This window comes from Lampetra planeri, chromosome 3, assembly GCF_965212315.1.
Source record: "Lampetra planeri chromosome 3, kcLamPlan1.2.h2, whole genome shotgun sequence".
Taxonomy (NCBI): domain Eukaryota; kingdom Metazoa; phylum Chordata; class Hyperoartia; order Petromyzontiformes; family Petromyzontidae; genus Lampetra; species Lampetra planeri.
Window position 1 is genome coordinate 8,433,151 of NC_136109.1, and position 21,594 is coordinate 8,454,744.

Genomic DNA, 21,594 nt, shown 5'->3' on the forward strand with positions numbered 1-21,594 from the left:
CCCGCCATTGCGCAAACATCTTCCACTCCCGTCCCCGTGCTCGCTTCAGCAGGGCTCTCCTCCACCACCCCAGCAGGATCCATGGTTGGAGGGAAATCGTCGTCGTCGGACGAAGAAGCCGATGCTGGCGCCGGAATAATTTTCTTCCTTACTTGCTTCGACATGCCGTTTCACTTCTGACACCAGTGTAATAAAAGACTTGACCACGATGTCTGGCTCAGTGTCCTTTATTTGGTTCGTACTATATTTCCCACACGGCTGTCTCCTATTTGTTCAGTCCCCACAGTGCTGGCTCCGATGTCGCTCCAGTCACCATCAGCAGCCCCGCTGCTGTTCCTTGTCGCTCCCGTAGCACCACAGCAGCTCCGCTGCTGTTATTCTCACACAGCCCCCCTGGCTGTACTTGCTGCAGCTCTTCTCTCTCTCAGTCACTCCGCAGCTCTGACAGCCTCGTGCTGTCTCCCTCTTCGTTGCTCCTGCAACTCCTGGCAGCCACACCGCTGCCTCTAACACACAGCCTTACTGGCTGTACTTCTCTGCAGCTTCACACCACCCAGTAGCTCCCTACTGTCCCCGGGGTTGGCTCCCGATGGCCGACGGTGCCCCCCCCCTCCTCTCGTTCGCCCGCGTGGCCTCCCTCTTTTCCATTCACAACCCGACTGACTTCTCCTTCCGGTTTACCCCCTTAAGGACCCGAACCTTCCTCCCACGTCACATGACTCCACACCCCCCGTGACGTCACATCCGGAAGGTCGCTTACGCCCGCATTACACATCGATACCCGGCCCTTGCCTGCGAGCTGGGTGGCCTCTGTTTGCTGCTGTCTCAGCTGCCACGGAGTGGTGGTGGCGCCTCCGTCTCCTCCCAGCGCAGGCGGCCGCTCCCCTCTCCTCCCAAGCGCTTACCTCGACTCCCTCCCCTGCGACGCGGGGCAGAGGCAACAACAGAGACAGCGACACTCGCTGTTTGAGACCTCGCACTCCTGACCAACGACATCAAGCATCGCCCTTCACCACCAATAATGTAAAGGTACATGAGGTAAAGGGGCAGCCCTCGCAACTGCTTGTCCACTGCTAGCAGACAGCTCCTCTAGAGGGTAAATTGGCCGGCTCTTTTGTTGTGCTTTGTTTTCGTGCCATTTCTTCATTAAAAAAAAAACATTCTTCATGTTTTTTGCTTCGTAGTAGAGGTTTCATTTGCTTGGTATTGGCTGGATATGGGATTTGTCCCTCATATATATAATTAATGTACAGCGTTATTTGATGCTATTAGCATGAATTAGGCTATAAAACATTCAAGTATTATTACTCTTCCACGATGACCAGATGTCCCACGCTTTAGCTCACCCCATGTGACCTGCCGATTGACTGTTGTGTAACCATTTACACTGCTGGGTGGACCAAGGGGATATTTAAAAACGTCTTCATTATTTACACTCAAACGCTGAAGGTTTGAAACCGGCGAGCTCTTGATTGCAAGTTACTTGCAAAACACTATACAAGGGTAGAATGCACGTTTGCCAGGACTTACAGGGTGATTGCAGTTTGGCGCTTGTTTGACCGAGATCTTCAAATGGTGAGATATCTCGATGTACTCGCATGTATACGTACACAAACACTTGTCAGTAGACTGCAGGATGAGGGCCACTATCACAGGTAATCTGGTGCCTCAGAGATCCTGAGTTAAGATTTACGTTGCGGCTGCCCATGATTATACCGACTTCTGTAACTGCACGGGGACAAAAAAGGGACAGAAGTGAATGAGTGTGGTAATAATATAAACACAAGTTTTGCCAGGTTGAAACTAATTCCTTGAAGTACCAAATTAGAGTGGCTAGGATGCGTACAGTCACAATAAATATTGTTGTTGGGCAGTTTCCAAGCAGAAGGCCTGATATGGCCTTGTGCCGCATCAAATTAAGTTGCGGGCTGGGTCGTAGGTTCCTCATCCCTTGCCCAAATGAAGACTTAAGCTAAACACTGGAACTCTTATTGCACGCATGCTTGTCAACAAACACCTTTATAAACTGTACCTTCAGACATCTCAACTTTGATGTTGTGAGCCACGCCATTGTGTTAAACCATTGGCTTGTTCCACAAATAAGTATTTCAAACAAATAAATCGAAAATTACCATTGTGTTAAACCATTGGCTTGTTCCACAAATAAGCATTTCAAACAAATCGAAAATTACCATTGTGTTAAACCATTGGCTTGGTCCACAAATAAGCATTTCAAACAAATAAACCGAAAATTACCTTCAAAATTATACTACAGTAAAAACTATGAATTGTTACTGCGATGTTTGCTACTTGCGGAATTGCCCATCTGGTAAAAATATAACAAATATTATATTGCGCTGTGCCAGACAGGCGGTTGTGGTCGTGTTCACCATCGTCTTCCATTTGTGTTGGCGAGCAGTGTTCAGCGTTGGTAAACACTTCGGTGGCATCTAAAGCCATAACACAAACTCCACCGCGAACCCAAATGAATTGTATGATTTGGAAAACAGGTGTATGGGGAATTATTGCAAATGGTAGGGGAACTGTATTGTTCCATTCAACACCAACAGGAACACTAGCAGGGCAGGGTACGGAGACTTCTTTTTTGACTTCAGCCTCTTCTTCCTGGAGTCCCGAGCCCATCTCCAACACCTCCTCTCCTTTCCCACCAATATTTATATTTTGGGTTTTCACCAAATTCCCTAATCCCCCTTTTCGCGCCTTTCTTTCACCATGTCTTTGGGCGTCATTCCTTGTCCCTTGCCTGATCTCTACATTCAGTTCTGGCCGTGTCCCCAGATGACCTCTACACATTTACACGTTACAAATACTATTTTAACATTTTCAGAAGGCATTGTAAATTCAGAATATATTATCTGTGGTGGGGTAGGGGCATGAAGTTAAGAAAATTAAGCAATAAAATACGTTTTTGTCATGAAAAGATGCCTTAAGAGGGATGTCACAAGGTGACTTGCATGGTATGCAGCTCACATTTTTAACAAATTAAACACGGTACTTGCATGCAGGTACTGAAATTCCAGATTAGCCACTTGTTTAGCTTCATACCTTGTCACGCAACAGTGGGAGGAGGCTGCACAGAACCTGTGTTGCAATGTTTCTTGTTTAATGATTGCTATTAGTCTATAAACCTGCAGAGTAAGTTTATCTCAGACTACATGTACTTGTACTTTTGATAGACAGCAACAATGTGTAACAGTTAAGTGTTTTACACTCATGGCCACGGGTGGTCCAGCTGGGGATTTCTGTACAAATGTTCAACGGCCACAAGGCGTATGCGCTTTATTTTACAGTGACGTTCTCTTAAGCAACGCTGCATAACAGCGATATTCATCGTTAGGTTCGTGCTCCATTAACATAATTTTGATACGAAGCTTGCAACGATGCAGCCAAAACAAGTGGCAGCAATGGGGCTGATCTCTGGCATCATCTTTTCTACATTCATCTCAATGGTAAGTGTGTAATACAGTTTATACCCACTACGAGAAGATGCTTTCTACCTCTCATCTGCTCGTAATCTATTTCGTTATCAAACATTGCCTCTGATCACCATTGACATCAACCGGATGACAAGTGTCGCTATTTCTCTTCTACTGCCCAAATGGTCTTTTCACTGTTTAACACGTAGGATTTCGCGAACAATATCATCCATAATATATGTTTTTTGGGTTAGATCGCGTAAATAGAAATGTGTCATTAAACCCGCCACGACCCGACAGCCAATTAGTAAGGTTTGTCACGTAAACAGAACATGCCAATCCGTTACTAGTACAGCACACCGGTGTGTTGAAGAGCAAATCCACAACATTTACAATCTGAGTACGACGTTTCTCCAGTAATTACAACTAGCATCAGGCGGACATCCAGATCTAGAATGTTCTGTTTACGTGACAAACCTTACTAATTGGCTGTGTAGGGTGGTGGCAGGTTAATATCTACACAATCTTACCCAAAAAACTATATTATGGTCTTTTCTCTCTCAACTGCCCGTGATTTTTCTCGATTGCTTCTCAGTGGCGCTCAGACAATATGAGGTTGTAACTTATTTTGGGCTGCTCTAAATATATCAAGAAAAAAATACTGCCTTCTTTCTCACTCTCCTGTGAACCTTTTTCTCACACGATGGGAGGTATTTCATTCTCTTTGGCTGATCCTTCAGTCCCGGCTAGCCTTTTTCTTGCCAATAATGTTTCAGATGTTTTAACTATTTAAGAATTAAATATTTCTATATTCACTATTGTATATTATTGCATTACACCTCTCTTTCACTGTAAATATGAATACTCTTAATATGTCGTCCTAACTTTTTGGGCTCCGCAACCATCACAATGCAGGGTAAAACATAAATCTTTGTATAACAGAAGCTGAATATGTATTTATACTGGAGGAATCCGATGAGCTATGAAGCTCTTACTCTTTGGCTCTTTCGGTAAAGACTTTACCGAAAGAACCAAAGAGTATGGATTCCTGCAGTCACGAAAGCTTCATATCAAGATATGAAGCTCTTTTTCACAGATGTCTAGTTACCTATAAGGCAGGTAACAATATATAGTGAAATAAAATCTCTATGACTCATGTAACAACATACGTAAAAACAACATAAGACTAACTTTAAATTCTAGATTTGAAGCTTTCTTGACTGCAATGATTCATATTCTCAGGTTTTTTTTTAACTTTAAAACCCAACAAAACTATATCACAAACATTACGATAGCATTGCGTTTGTATATGACTGCTACATAGCAGGCTGTCGCACACCCTTACAAGAAGAAGCAGCAAATCTATTGACAATGGAAGTATATGAGTTCATTTACGATTGTCAAGACAGAAAATCTGTCAAGCACAACTGTACATCACGTGTGTTGGGATAGAAATTGTGGGAAAGTCCAATAATATTATTGTGCTTAATTCACAAAGCATTCCTTCAACAACTGCCTCAATATTTGAGTTTGAGCTCCTCACACAGCCACGCTTTCGGCAAAAAACTTTTGGAGTTTAGGATTTTTTTGGTCGTTGGCCCTCAGATTTGGAACGCTCTGCCTGAAACCCTACTATACCTGACTGCTGAAATTCTCCCATTTCTAAAGAAACTAAAAACCTACTTATTTCCTATGATGTGGTAAATAAACTAGAGATATGTTTTTCTGTACAGCACTCTGAAGCCCTTAATTGAAACTGGTGCGGCTTAGAAAACGTAAAATAATAATTCACACAGAGTAATATCTCGGTTAATGAAGAAAATGAGTTTAATGACGTCACTTCGTTATCAGTAACTTTGTTACCAGAGGTATAAAGCATAGGAGATATTGGGGTGCGTTCCAATACTTCAGAGAAGGCGGTACAATAGGATTACATGGCCGCACAGTAGCCTGTACTTTATCTTTTTGGCTTTAAAATATCTTTAAGGTGGACTGCACTAACCCGAACGAACGCACCACTTCAATGTCATCTCTACCGCCTCTACCCTCCTTATGATCTGCATTTTCGTTTCCAAAGAGAGGGATTTACTTTGTACTTTTTGCCCAGTAAGGCAACTTCTATTCGATCAGGTATCAGCAACTTTTCAAGGAAAAAGAAGAGCCATTATTTTTGTATTTGTCCTTGACCAAAATAGTGTGAGAGCCGCATAAAACGCAGAGCTACTTATACGCAAACATAGTAGGTATACAGCAGATGAGAAATTCCGACTTAAACAGAATGCGATGGAATAAACTGCATCTATTTAGTTTTTGTCCCACCTTAATTATGCTTTCACAGTACTGTACATTTTGTTGTCACCAAGACAATCCATCGTGACTCATTCCGTCGTATTTTTTCTTTACATTAAATTATGTTTAAGATTTCAGTTTTTTTCAGCAAACGGCTGCCCGCGAGAGGGCAGCCAAAGAGCCGCATGCCGCTCCATAGCCGCAGATTGCCGACCCCTGCGTTAGATGGTCGTTTGGATTACATAATGTGGGGGTAATGAAGTCATTTTTGTGACTGTAAAAAAAACTATTTTATTTTATCAACACGGGGACCTCGAGCTATGGCGAGCCGGAGAGGGCGCGTTTTAAATTTCACTCTTTTGAATTGCTTTTTATGATTTCAGAATATATATAAGTATTTATTTTAATTGAGCGGTAAAGGGTCCCTCTATCGCCGACTTCGTTGTAAAAGATCTTCGTTCCCAGAAGAGTGGTTAACATATGTATTACTGTATACACATCTAAAAGGAAATAATGTCCTGTTACACTTAATTCGATTTGTATAATATATTAACATGTTGCATAATGCAATGATATATCATTGTTAGCAACATCTTCAAATCACCGTGAACATCAATATCAATATGATCAACAACATCGTTAACAATAGTTGGCTCATGGTAATATCTGCAGCATTAACTTTAAGCTGCAGAGCTACAACCCACGATATGAGGTTTAGCTTTTGTCCAGGAAGTATGAAGGCCCATAGTAATATTTGCCTGGTCAACACTTGTCAGTGCCATGAGCTGTGATGCTGGGTGCTCTGTAAAAAGGAACTGCATCATCAGCATAGTTGAGATCAGTAAACAGTTGGTCCTATACAACCCTTCTCCACTATCAACTCCCCCACCTACAAACTTGCTCGTTTTTTGTCTGAAATCCTGCGTCCTTTCACTGGAAAAAACACCTCTATGGTACTAAACTCTACTCACCTGGTATTGACAATCAAGGGTATTTCCCTGTCCCCAGACGACCTGCTTGTCAGTTTTGATGTAGTTTCCTTATTCACCAAAGTTCCTGTACCTGACACCATCTTAATCATTGAAGACTTGGTTCATCAAGGACTGAACACTGAGGTACCCCCCTTGGTGAGACACTGTTTAACCAATACATACTTCACTTGGAATGGAACTTTTTACAAACTGAGGGCACCCCAATGGGCTCCCCCTATCTCCGGTTGTAGCCAACGTTTTCATGGAGAAATTTGAGACTGAAGCCATCCAGACTGCCACTTTGCGCCCAACCTTATGGAAGAGGTACGTGGATGACACTTTTGTCATCTGGCCACATGGCCGGCCTGCTCTAGACCAATTCCTCGACCACATCAATTCCATACACCCAGCCATCAGATTTACCATGGAAGTTGAAAAAGATGGCAAGCTACCTCTTTTGGATGTCCTAATACAAAAGAGACCTGATGGTTCAATGAGCCACTCTGTCTACAGGAAAGCTACCCATACGGATGCTTACCTGAAACCGGATTCCCACCACCATCCATCCCAGAAGAATTCCCTAATCAAGACTTTGCACCATAGAGCCCAATGCATCTCTGACCAGGAACACATTGCCAGTGAACTCAAGCACGTACACCAAGCTCTTAAGGCTAATGGTTACTTCGACTACACAATCCGCAAAGCCATCACTCCAACCATGAAGAAGGACCCTCTTGAGGAGCCATTCAAAACTATCACCTTACCCTACATTGCGGGGATCACAAAAAAGTTCTCCAAAATCTTGAATAAACACAAGATTCAGGTCCGATTCAACACATTACATAAAATCCGTGATCTGGTTCCGTCTGTAAAATGTTATTCCGGACATACAGTACAAACTGAGTTGCCTCTGTGGTAGTAGTTACATTGGAAAAACCAAACGACATGTCTCTGACCGCATCCGTGAGCACAAAGCAGACCTAAACACGGAAGGACCAACACCTCGGCCGTGGCAGATCACTGTTATAATTCAGTGGGCTCACATGACATTGATTTCTCCAAGACAGAGGTTCTTTGCAAGCCATCTGGCTATCACGAGAGGTTCGTTCATGAGGATATTCACATATATAAACACAGAGACAATTTCTACCGAGAAGATGGATTCTGGCTTAGCAATTATTGGAAGGATTTAATAAACCATTTCTGGTCTTAATTGATTGTGTTGACGCTTACGGTGACTTTCAGACCACATTCCATTTTCTGCTCCCCCTCCTCTTTTTAGAACATAGATGGACTCGTCCATCTGGCCAACTGCCAAATCGCTGTCCGTGGTGCTGACGTTAGGAAAAACCGCCACTTTTTTCAAATCTTATTGCCGTGGATTTCACACCTGATGATGATTGCTTGTGTTGCAGTCGAAACGTCGTGAGAATTTTGAAATGCGTAGGAGGTTTTACAAGTAGTACTAATCGCATATCTGCATTTCTCATAAATATGCTAAATTCCTAATGATATGCAAATTCGTTTGTCAAAGCGCTCTTCGCCCCTCCATCCCAGCTTAAATAGTCGCTCCAAGCCTGGGGTGTGTCATTCAGACTCTGTCCTCTCGACAGACCTGTTCTCCACCTGAGGATGGCTGCTTGCGTTGTGGCCGAAACGTCGTGAGAATTATTTAATCGTTTTATTTTTATTATTTTATTAGTTCCATTCTACGTGACTTTACCGAAAGAACCAAGATGAATCCCTGCAGTCACGAAAGCTTTAAATCGAAATTTAGTCACTACACATGCATTATTGATGAGTCATTGTTGTATACACATACCTGTTCCCTGACTCTTGTTCTACTTTAATCATGTTCAGGTTGAGAATAATGAATGTGAAGAAAAAAGGCAATACAGAGCGGCGAAAGGGTTTTGCTGCCACTTCTGTCGTGCAGGTAACCAAGCAAAACAGTATCTACTGTTTTGTGGTCAAACGTTAGTTTGTAGAATGTGTGGTTTGCATATAGACAATAGCAATTGATAATTCGGTCTGGAAGGAAAATTACACATACAATTATGGCAATGCTTGTAACAGATCATGTCTCGAATATAGCTGGGTAGGATAAAGTTGATCACCATCATCGGTGGGCAAGGTTACATTAAGTCAGCTGTTTAGTAACTCAGCGATGTGATAAAAATAAAATTTTGGAATGAATATTATTCTTTGTAGAAACTTGTTATCAATTAGAGAAGCATCCACATCAAATACCTTGTTTACATTATAAAAAATCCGGAAATGTTAAGTAAAATCAACCAAAAATAGTTTTTGACCCCGTTATTATTTAAACTTGTCCATTTAACAGGAACCAGCTTGTTTCGCGACTGCTATTCTGATGACGGCGATTCTCTCTGCTCACCTTGCTCGCCAGGGAAGGACTACATGGATGTTGCAAACCGTGATCCTGAATGCAAAAAGTGCAGCACCTGCAATGTTCTCTGTAAGAGTTCTACATGAGTAGGTTTCATGTGTGTATATAGAATTCGTCTGAGTGTGGAGATGCATGCATCAAAGGTTAATAATTAACTCTATGTTAAGTTAAACAAACTCATGTGACCAGATTGATGAGAAAGTGAGTTGTATCACCATGCAAATAGTTATACAGTGGGTTGTGGTGTAGAAAACATTGTGAGAATAAGATAAAGGTCTATGAAATCCCAGGTTGATTGAATTCATTTTGATTGATAGGCTGCACCCAAGGTTCCATCCATGAAGTCAAAGGCCGACTGAGTGAAAATATTCTCAGGTTATTTCATTGGGTCGCAGCACTCCAAACGGGACTCGCTTTACTGCACAAGAGGCTGGGGTCGATGCTGAAAACATGGGCAGATTGAACAGAAGAATCCCCACTTTCCTCCCGTGGGCCCCAATCCTTTAGCTGATCTTAATTTATCTCAGCTTGAGTAAGGCGGTATCCATCTTGTTGCTACATAAAAAAAGGGCCTCCGTCTTAAATAGCTTAAAGAATATGGCTATGACGATATTGAGCTGCTTGGAAGAAAAAGAGGAGGATGATGATGGCGCAGACAATTTGAATCGGTACATCCCGGTTGCACTACAGGTTCGCAGACCGCAGTCAGCAGGTGAGGACAAGATGGCGAGTCGGGTTTCACACCATTTGGCTCCAGAAGTTGCAGCACTTGAAAAGGCACATACACAAAGAGAAAATGTATCATACGTTGGAAATGTAGGATGGTTTAATAAGGGGCCGTCCATAAATGATGTCACGCACCTGGGGGGGGGAGGGGGGTCAGACATTTGTGATGATGTGTGACGAGGGGGGAGGGGGTTTGAGAAATGTGACATCACATCAAAATGCACAACTTTAAACATAAACAACACGTCCTACTTATATAGAATTGTTTTAACAAGACTAATTTTTATTAATTTTCATGATTAACTTTTTGATTATTTCAATTTATTAAGGTCACCTTTTATTTATAGTATAGCTTATATTTAATATTAAACATAAGAACCGGAAGTCAAACTACGTCACACTTTTAGAGAATAATACTTCGTCAGGAAGAGGAAGTGCAAATAAAAATATAATGCAGACGTTATATTAAAAACGCTTGATAGTTTCGAATAAAATTTTTAAAAACAATCTTGATTTGAAGCTTTCGTGGCTGCAGGAATACATACTCTTATGGGTCTTTCGGTAAAGTCACGTAGGTAGAATAGAGAAGCATCAATTTTGTAAATTTTTGGAATGATTGCTATTAAACATTTTGATTCTAATGATTCTACCAGGGCTTTTCATTCTGTGGAATGCATATGTGATTGTTATAATTGTACTCTCCGTTTTGTTTTGTTCTACTACAAAGTTTCAAGTATTTTTTTAATAGTTATAATTACTTTTAATATTTGATAATTCTAAGAGAATTTCAATATAATAGTCTGAACATCTGCAGTTTTAGTTAGACGATGAATATTTTCAAGTAAATTTTATGCTAAATTTCAGCTTTCCAACGCCTCCTTTTTAATACATGTTTTCTCCTACAACATCAGAGTGCAGCGCCACATTAAATACGCACTACAATGACAATAGTTCAAAGTGATTTGAAGCATGTTTTATTTTCAAAATTGAAATATGGTTTTAGGGGGGGAGACAGAGTTTTGTGACGTCATATTTGAGGGGGGTCTGACTTTTTGTGATGCCGTGTGACGAGGGGGGGGGGGAGGGGGGTCAAAAATCGGCCAAAATCGCGTGACGTCATTTATGGAAGGCCCCTAACAGAAAACATACTTTCGTAATGCGAAAAGCTGAAATGAAACTGTTAAAAAAAAGGATTAACACACGCACAGGAACCTTCAGAGAGAAATCATATATAAATGTAGTCAAGTAAGGCGGGGGGAGGGGGGTGCAAACGGTGTGCACGCATGTGCTAGTTACGGACAGTGAGGGTGAGGTCGCATCAGGGCTAACAGGTGCTGCGAGAGAAAGCAACGGAAAGGAGATGGCCAATTAAGATGCATCGCAGTGATTGACTGGCTACAAATGCAGGCGCGGAACAGGCGCCAGGTTGACGGGAGATTGAGGCGATAGCGGCGGAAGCCAAGGGCGTGAGGCGACGGGAGGTCGCCAGCTTAATTAGAGAGGAGTTAATGAGGAGGGGGATAAATACGGGAGCGTGTGAGGAGAGAATTGAGTTGGTTGGAGTGAAAACAAGAGGAAAGACAAGGGAAGTCCAAGGCCCTGCTCGCCACACCTCGCCGTCTCCAGCGGTGATGGCTGAACCCCCACTGGAGGCAAGGGCGAGGTTGGAGAGGCGAGGGTAGAAAGGCTAGCAGTAGAGAAGCTAGCGGAATCCTAAATGTGAGTGCGCGAATACCAGCAGTAGAGAAGCTTGCAGAGTATAATGGAAGGCTAGCAGTAGAGAAGCTAGCAGAGCATATAGCGGAAGGCTAGCAGTGGAGAAGCTAGCAGAGTGTACGGTGGGAAGCTAGTAATTGGCTAGAAGTGGAGAGGCTAGCAGAGCGTATGGTGGGAAGCTATCAGAGTGTGTAGTGGTAGGCCAGCAGCGGAGAGAGCGAAGTGAGCAGAGCGTAGCAGGCAGGCTAGCAGTAGAGAGGCTAGGAGAGAGAGAGCAGGTGAGCAGCGCAAGTGGGAGAGATACGACGGAGTTATGGGGTGTTGAACGTGAGGAGTTCTGTTCAATCAAAAAGTCACACAGGAGAAAAAGAAGTTGTCCGCGTGAAATAAAAAAACTACACAAAAATGACGTCACTGGAAACTCTAGTACTTCCTACTTTAGAGTTGAGATTAAAATATCCTGGTTATTAAAAACTCTGAAAATATCCACAATTACACAGTCAAGAGGGTCCATGGCAGATTACAAGCAAAGTCACGCGGATAAATTAGTTTTGTATTTATTATCATTCACACATCGCCAGGTGATACAAATTGAGTACTGTGCAACATTCTAGATTAGAAGGTTTCGTGACTGCAAGGATCCATACTCTTTGGTTCTTTCGGTAAAGTCACATAGTTGAAAATAAAAAAATAAAAATAGAAAATTTATTTAGTTATTAAATCCTTTAAATTAAGTTCGCTTGCTTGCGTGCTTGCTTGCTTGCTTGCGTGCTTGCTTGCTTATGACCGTGCAAATCTTTCGGTCGTTTTTTAACCCACTTCCCGTGATCCAATCGAGCTGACATTTTCCACACAGACTCGTTGTGCGAGACAATTAATGTTCATGAAAAAAAATTCCCAAATTTTTACACTTTTTAGGCAAAAAAAATGTATTTTACATATATTCAAATAGAACTCATTCATGGCTTTGGCTGAACGTCACAGTGTAAGAGCCCAGAGCGTAACCCCTCCACAGGCCGTTGCGGAGTAGCGCAGTTGGTAGCGCCCTCGCTTCCCATGCCAAAGGTCGCGGGATCGATCCCCGCGTCCTCCACAGGCGAATATATTTTTTAATTCTTTATATTAAGTTCGCTTGCTTGCTTAGGACCGTGCAAATCTTTCGCTCGTTTTTTATCCCACTTCCCGTGATCCAATCAAGCTGACATTTTCCACACAGACTCGTTGTGTGTGACAATTAATTTTCGTGAAAAAAAAATTCCAAAATTTTACACTGTTTAGGGAAAACAAATTAAATATTTAATTACCAATTGCTTAATGGTGGCAGACAATCATCTGACCCATAGGTGGCAGCCATCTCAAGCCAGAGGACGAGAGGACTCTAGCCGCCACGCATATAAAGGATTTATAGTGAAAAACTTTGTTTTTACGGGTTTACTTGTTTTCATTTTCTATGTTTTCCCCTAACGTGCCTTTACCGAAAGACCCAAAAAGTATACTGTGCAACATTAAATATGAGAGGCAACATCCAAAGTTTCTTAAACTGCCATCACATTAGTCCCTCATCTAGAAGAACCTCTACAGGTGAGACGAAATGAGATAAACTCACCTCATCTCGTATATATTAGAATTGTGATTATTGTTTGGGTTGACTTGCGGTGAGGCATGCATTCTCAAATGCCCCGCTACAGGTAAATGTGACCCACTCTGATTATAATGATCAAAGAATAACGCCTCTCATTCATACATTAGAATCAGAATCTTCATTTACACTGAAGGAATCCAATGAGCTATGAAGCTGCTTTTCACAGACGTCCTGGAGGGGCGGATCAGCAAGTTAAAACAACAAACATTCGTTTATCAATTACCCTGTTCTCCACAGGTATCAAAGATAATATATGTTCCATCGTATTATCACATTTTTTATGTACAGTATGCTAAAGTTATAGCTACTTGGGATATATATCGCCAAGACCAACAAGTTTTGTACATAAAACAAACAGTAGAGTACTGGAATTAAACTACGTTTCCTTTTGTTCTCTGCTGTGTAGATGAAGATGTTCAACAGGACTGTACTGTCACAAGTGACACTGTGTGTAAGTGTAAGGATGGAGACAGTCGGCATCATCCTTCACAGCCTTGTGGAGTTACATCAAACACAGGTGAGAAATGTCATATACAGTACGTCTCTATAGTCTCTGATACCAAGATATTCAATTAATAGCGATTGGCATCAGGAAATTCACAAACTTGCAAATGGTAAAGAATATCGGTGAAATGTATACACACAGATTATGATTCCCTTACTACACCTGTGAAGTCTAAAATAGATATTCCTTCACCAAGGACCTTACCGTGAATATTTCAGACATTGGCAACTCCATACAAGACCATGGCTAGATCATTCCATTGGAACAATTAGCTAGTAATTGCTGAACCAAATGTCTATTTGCAGCAAGGAAGTCTAGAATCAGCCATTTCTAAAATATTTTGGGGGTACTATTGATCGAAACCAGATCTACCATTGAAGATTGATGAAAAAATGTAAACCTTATCCAGAAACTTACAGACGCTAGTTGGAGAGCAGATGTGCTTACACTACACATTACTCTTATACCTGTTCTATATTTGCACATTCGAGCCATGCTGGGGCCATGCCATGGCAGCGTGGTGATTCTCAAGTGGCATGAGTTACTTTTCCACTGCACAAGTTGACCCATGCCATTGTTGTCACATGCAATTCTGGATATAAAAACGACTGTCAATGACGCGGTTATACTGAGTTGTACTGACTGATATCACACTAGTTGTGAATCAGACATGCACATACAAGTATACTGTACACAACACTCTGCTCTTCTTTGGGCTGAGAGGTACCACATCAACAAACATCTTAAACATCACAATGAGGATTGTCACCAGCAAAATAAAGTTAACTATTTTACTCTGGCTCTTTGAACATGTCTCTTATAGATGTCTGCAAACAGCAAATAAATGTCCATGAATACAGCTGTATTTAATCAATCCTAACCTGCCCATCTAAGAAGCTCAAGAAATATATTAAACTACTGCTTGAGATCGTGCAAGTCAAAGTCTTTATATTTGAGCTTCAGCACATCAGAGAAATGGCGAAAGATTTGTGTGAACACTAATATGATTAAGAAGCATCGGATTGCTGATCCCACTAAAAAGATATTTCATCTTCCTTAAAAATAGTAGTTTACATTAAAGCAGAAGAATGTAAATCATGGTGGATCAGCACTACTACTTTCACAAGTAGAAATTGAAGACCATGGCGTGCAATTGCAGAAACGTAGATCATATAGTGAACCGTTGACCCATTGACCTCCAAAAATGCAAAACATGCTTTAAAGAAACCTACCACCCATCAACTGAAGGCTTTTCATACATAATTAACTTAGACCTAGATTTGTAAGTTGCTATTCATTCAGATAGAGGAAAGAGAAAGAATCAGAGGACAATTATTCAGAATGACAACAGGTGGAAAATGGTACATCAACCTAGACAAAGATGTCAAGACATTATTTATTTTATAACACGCGACTATCTTTTGCGATCAGAATTTCTGAATATTTACTTAAAGACAGCAATTTAGTAAAGCCCTTTGTCAAACGGGTGTTAGATAAAGACCCGACCATGCCGTTTCAGTTGTGTGTATTGTTTGACTGTACGTCTCCACGCTGGTTCGTGTGAGTTGGTGAAGAGGGGAGGATCTGGGCAGGACCAGTTCAGATGCCAGTGATGCTAGCCGTGGCTGGTAACAAACTCACATTGCCAGGGTCATGGGCCATTGCGCAAACCACTGCACCACCTTTGCACCCCCATTCCTATGTCAATCTACTGTGCTTCAAGTATTAAACTGGTTGATTTTCTTACAAAGTGCTAATGCTATGTTTATGTCATAATAATGAGCCAGCATAGCCGAGATTATGGATTGTATATCCCAAGCGCAAATGGTTGCAGGTGGATGGTTTGGAGGTGATACTAATTTTATACAAATCATGCAGTTTCTCAAAACAGCTCAGCGCGAGTAAAACAAACATTCCGAATATTATGGCTACATACATACAAATTAAATTACTTGACCGTACCATCTGAAAAATCAAATACAGTGTTTTTCACACTGCAAGGCACCACTCTGAAGATCCCACTGGAGTTAAAATCAGGTTTTTCTGAGTTTTTGCACAATTGTAAAAATATGTTTTTGTATTTGTTTGTGGATTGTATGAAATCAAAAAGCGAAACCATAATTATCTTGTACAGTACAAATGTTCTTGTCAATTCACTGATAGATGAGGTCCTGTAAAATTTTCAGATCTGGGCTCTACGACACATTCGACCACGATTGAGTCGTGACATAGCCAACACGGTGGCGTGTACCATAGTATTGACAAGGCTCGATTATTGTAACTCACTACTCTACGAGACGTCTCGCAAAAATATTACCAAGCTGCAGCGTGTACACAGTTATTTGGCATGTGTCGTGACGGGTACTGCAAGATCCGACCTTGTTTGTCCAGTGCTCGCCGAGCTGCATTGGCTTCCAGTTGCCGAACGAATACATTATAAGGTCACACTCATTACACACAAAGTGCTTGCCACAAATGAACCACAATATCTTGCTGATCTCGCCAAGGAGCATAAACCATCACACAAACTCCGGTCATCCTCACAGTGGCTTTTAGCGAGCCATCGAACAAATAGGTCACTGCATCACGAGCTTTCAGATATGCTTGTGCGGCTGTCTGGAATGTTCTTCCTTTCGATATTACAAAGCCACTGGATCTATGCGTGTTAACATCGAGATTGAAAACTAATTTCTTTAGAACTGATTTTTGTGCTAAGTTTATTGTTTATCCCGTGCAACTCTGATTAGCACGGTTGGCTATGTACAATGCGAAAAAAGTTCAACATACATTTATACATATGGATCGTGAGTGTTATTTTGCTAAATTGTACTACTTTAGTGAGTGGGGGTTGCTGAAGAGGGATTGCATAGATTCACAGGGCAACAACGAATCTTGCTACATTGTCCCCTGTTGCCCACCACAGCATGTTAAACATCATATATACTTTGATCCATCAGGCATCGTGCATATTTACTTTATGAAGCAGATTCCTACAGCAAAGCAAATTTAGTGCGGCACTGACAAGTTGAAACGATGTTTGTAGATAGCTCTTGTCTACAATATCTGGCTGTCTGGCATTTGTTTAACTGACGACACTGCTGATGAGACTCTGAAAGTATAAACCACCCCCAAGTGTTCTGCTTAAACACATGTTACAAGACAATATTACTCCCAAATGTAAATTGGTTGATGCACTGACGTAAAAGCATAGGCACTGGTGTCGATGTAACATTATTTTAGATGGTGATGTACAAGTCTTGCCATTTAATTGTATATGTCAATAAATATGCATGCTGAATGTTTGATGTTATCTGCCATTGCTACCTGCAGAAATAAACGTCACAATTATTGCTGGAATTGGGACCTTCATTCTTCTGGTGATGGTCTCATTGATTTATCGAAAGAAGAAATGCTTATACCCATTTGGTAAGAAACAGAGCAATTTATGTAATATGCATTGTTTAGTAAAGAGACCAATGTTTCCGATTAATCCATGAGTGGCCCAACTGTGATTCATTCGATAACAAATCATGGCTGTAGATTAATTGGAAGACTTCCCAGTACACATCATGAAAACCTGAAGGAAAATTGCAATGTCCAAGATAAGGCTGTGCGGTAATTCTGCTTATTACAATGTTATTGAGCAGCATTTGAATAATGCAAAATCTTGACTTAAGTTTCTAGTCTACAATTATTAATGTGATGAATCTCCATATAAACACAACTAAGTTTATATATAATAACTAGCGGAAAGTGCCCAACGTTGCACGGGTCTTAAAAATATTTCAAAACTACTCTTAAAAATCTAACAGCAGTGCGTACTGACTGTGGTGGTACCTGCTATTATTGCAACAGTGCATACTGTGGTGGTACCTGCTATGATTACAGCAGTGCATACTGTGGTAGTACCTTTTTCACTGCAGCAGTACATACTGTGGTGGTACCTGCTATGATTACAGCAATGTATACCGACTGTGGTAGCTGCTATGATTACAGCAGTGCATACTGACTGTGGTGGTACCTGCTATCATTACAGCAGTGCATACCGACTGTGGTGGTACCTGCTATCACTACAGTAGTACATGCTGACTCTATAGCAATATTTATCGACTGTATAGCACAAAGCACTCACCTGATAGAGTGGCGTGGTGAGGCCTAGTCCCGTGTAGAGCCTCCGGCCTCGCCTAGATTGCCGAGGTGGCACCTTGGCAGGCTGGGGCTGGGCTGCTACCCCTGCCTCCCCCAGCTACGATCTCCCTGGCCGCTCTGCAGTAATATCTATGGCCTATAGTGGTAGCATCTAGCGACTGTATATAGTAGTAATAACTGCACGCATCGGAGTGGGGGGACATCACACAGTGAACAATTAACGTCAGCGTTTAGTGTATTTTTATAGCATTTTTAACGCGAAATAAAATGTCCCCTTCACTCCCACTGAAGGCGTGCGACTTGGCACGGGCCGTCCCCCCCACCAAAGGCGCGTGAGTTGGTATGGTCGTGCACGCGTAATAAATAAATAAATAGCAGGGAAGCGCACAAATTGCACTAAATCGCTAATTAAACTAATTTAAAGTTGACGGATGTGAAAAAGGAATAGTGCTTGCTCACGGTGGGGCTTATGGCGTGGTATCTGGCTATTTTCTTTTTTTAACCTAAAACCCCACCGTTGGAGAGCCAAGCACGCAACCACACACAAACCCACATACAAACCCACAAACAAACCCCGCCACAAACCCACACACAATTTTTTACTTTTATATATATAGATTGTATTGTGTTGATTTGTTTCAATATTTTCCTTGTTCGTGCTTCACACTACTCATCAACGTAACTGATGTCAACAAAATGTCACCAGACATCCTCCTAAATATTTAAAAGACACAAAAACATCGCACAACTACATGCTTTATGGCCACGCCAAACTTACCAATTCAAGAGGATCTTCAGAACCTCACAAAGTCTCGATTAAAATCATGCAAACCACTTTGAGATCGAATATAAGCTCTCAAAGTGCCCTCATTCAACTTTGCGTCCCGGGAGAGTCACCTGCTATCAATGCCAAAGTCCCTAACAAGCGTGGAATCACCGAGTCCACAGAAATAACTTACAATTACAATTTGGCAAATTTGCCCTGCAATTGTTTTTGTATTTAACTGAATCAGAACATCGAATGGCAGATGTGGCTATATTCTGCACTTAAAATTTAAGAATAGCACACAGTGTGATTGCAGACACAAATCTCAAACCTTGGAGCAAAGAGTCTGGCACTACCCCCTTTTATAATGCCCTGGTAGAATTTCCGATAATCATCAGGCTATTTCTGCCGCCGTTCACTGGTTCAGCAGCCTCGACGTAAATGTTGCTGATCAGCTTCTACCCAAAGAAAGAAAATGTGTTACTCTACAATGTAATGTACATTGATAATGTCATCCAAACATCTGCTACACATTTAGGACCAGAATTCCATCTTCATGAAACACTTGACACATTACCTTGGAGATGTTCCACATTACTAACGTTTAAACACAAAATCTAACTAAAATAAATATTAGTCAAGATATCAGACACAGTATGTTTTAGTCGCAAAATATGGTTGCTAAAAAGAACTTGCATCATACACAATAGGTTAATTCATATATAAAAAAAGTAATTGCTGTACAATTGTTTCAGTGGACATCTAATAACTGATAACACCATCATATAATCCCACACCTGTACTGCTACCATGCTCACATGCTTTGCAATCATTTTATCATGTTTGTAGTTTACTGCCAAAGAGAGCAGGTTCACTTGAAGACACACTCCCATTATAGTAATAGCCATTACAGTACAGCACAAAGCATCATTAGCAATGCTTCTAGTAGATGCTACTGAGTGGACATGAATCATGCTGTCTTCTTGTACAGAAACAAGTGAGGCTTTGCTTCTTCTAAGTGTGGAAGTGCAAAATGATGTCCTTGAGGTAAGTTAAGCAGCATCTGCTGGGGCCTGGCTGCCATAACATTGCATCACAGGAACGTATGTACTTTTGTGGAACTTACCACTGTCTAATTGTGGTGTATAGACTATCCCAGAACTATCTTACCGCTACTTTTGGTGTGGTGGTATGGTCTTGTGGGTTGTGGTTTGTGGTGGTTGGGTTAGGTGTTAGAATGGTTAGCCAAAGCTGGCCGTTATATTTCCCTTCATGTTTTTCAAGACTTCACTGGGTCTCTGCTGGTCCTAGAAATCTCAGTAGTCTGTATGTTACCCTATTGTACTTGTGGGGGTCACTGTTGATTGTCCCTCTGCCATGGATTTTTATTCAATTTTATTCATCTCTTCTTTTTACTCTCTCTTGCTCTTTTTTCACTGTTCAGCACTCCACTGTATGATAAATGGTTTTTTACTCTTTTATCTGGCAACAAAACTGACACCTTTTTTTAACAAGGAGTCATGTTTGCATAGACCACAATACCTGCAGTCGTAATGCAAACAAAAAACACAACTCTGATAATATATGCACTGTCCTTGAAGTTGATTGGTCCACACCCGAGACAGCTTTCCTTAGAGCCTAGTCTCACATGGTGTTGGACCGGATGACGCCAAAAGGCGCAACACTCAAAGACAATGCACCATCAGAGTATGAGAGCTCGGGGTGTCAGTTTTTTTGCCAGATAAAAGGGTAAAAAACCAATGATCATATTTTTCTACTGGCAAATGAGGTTCCAATGGTGTAAATGCTTACCCCGAGCTCTCATACTCTGATGGTGCATTGTCTTTGAGTTGTGCGCCTTTTGGCGTCATCTAGTCTTTTTAACAACTTTTGTTTGCGTTATCCGATTCATATTGTAATAAATCCAATAACTGGCAGAGTACTATCTAACAAAAATTATCTACTATGAGACCTCCTTTACCAGTGGCAATATATAGTAATAGGGTTTTACCCTTTCCACAACACAAGCAGTCAAAATGCAAAAAAAACTCTGATGATGATAATGATATGCACTGTCATTATCAACTGTCATTATCAACTGATAGTGCGCTGTCTTTGCACACAATCAACATCAAGGACAGTGCATATCATTATCATCAGAGTTGTTTTCTTTTTGTTTGCATTTTGACTGCTTGTGTTGTGGTTATTGCAAACATGATGCCTTGTATAAAGGTGTCAGTTTTTGTACCAGTTGAAAGGGTAAAAACCTATTACTAAAAATTATCTATCCCAGCTCTAGTCAGAACCACTATAAGTATGTCAGCTTGCTGTAGACAAATATGTGCATACAATTAATAGTGGCACTAGAGAAATTAATATCAAATGGAGATTTATAGTCAGTGGTGGTAAGATCCGATAAATTTTTGCAAAGTCAGTGAATGCTTTGGGTGTTCCTAAACTATTAGAGGAAATTCCAGTTTACTCTGACAGGGAAATTTATCCCGGAACATAAATGTTCATGTTTCATGAAGACACACCCAATATGTAAGCACTCCATTTTAGCAACTCTGGAGGAATGATGGAAAATTATACAAAAGTAGAATCTACAACCATAGAGCATGAACACAAATGACCATTGCGGCTTCTTTCCCATGTGGATAGGAACCACGAATGCTCATTGAGAAGATAATGAAGTCCAGTGATGCTGAAGTTTGGAGGCAATTCCATGAGTTGTTGCAAGAAGTGTATAAATCCATCTCTGAAAACACGTTCTATTTCTTGTACGAGATGGATAAAAAATATACGATTGACATATTTGTGTACTGGAAGGCTTACGAAATTACTGACATCTCAGCACGTGCAATCTTTATACTGAAATACTTTATTACTGAGGGTGAGAAGAAGTGCCAGGGGCTCCTGGAGATGATCCGTGCAGGACAGAACAAGCAAACGCAGCTGCAGACCCTGCTTGACTCTGCTGGTA

The 21,594-nt window shown here is 41.3% G+C and overlaps 1 long non-coding RNA gene across 3 annotated transcripts; it reads left to right on the forward strand.

Moving 5' to 3' along the window:
* The first annotated feature begins 777 nt into the window (after positions 1-777).
* LOC144717338 (uncharacterized) lies at positions 778-21,263 on the forward strand. Of its 3 annotated transcripts, none has more exons than XR_013585071.1 (6): positions 778-1,029; positions 8,558-8,633; positions 9,042-9,176; positions 13,598-13,708; positions 17,027-17,122; positions 19,603-21,263. It is a non-coding gene; the product is annotated as an uncharacterized LOC144717338 (long non-coding RNA). The 3 variants fall into 3 exon arrangements; XR_013585072.1 differs by lacking the exon at positions 778-1,029 and adding an exon at positions 3,037-3,470 and having other exon boundaries at positions 9,042-9,193; XR_013585070.1 differs by lacking the exon at positions 778-1,029 and adding an exon at positions 3,042-3,470.
* The last annotated feature ends 331 nt before the right edge of the window (positions 21,264-21,594 follow it).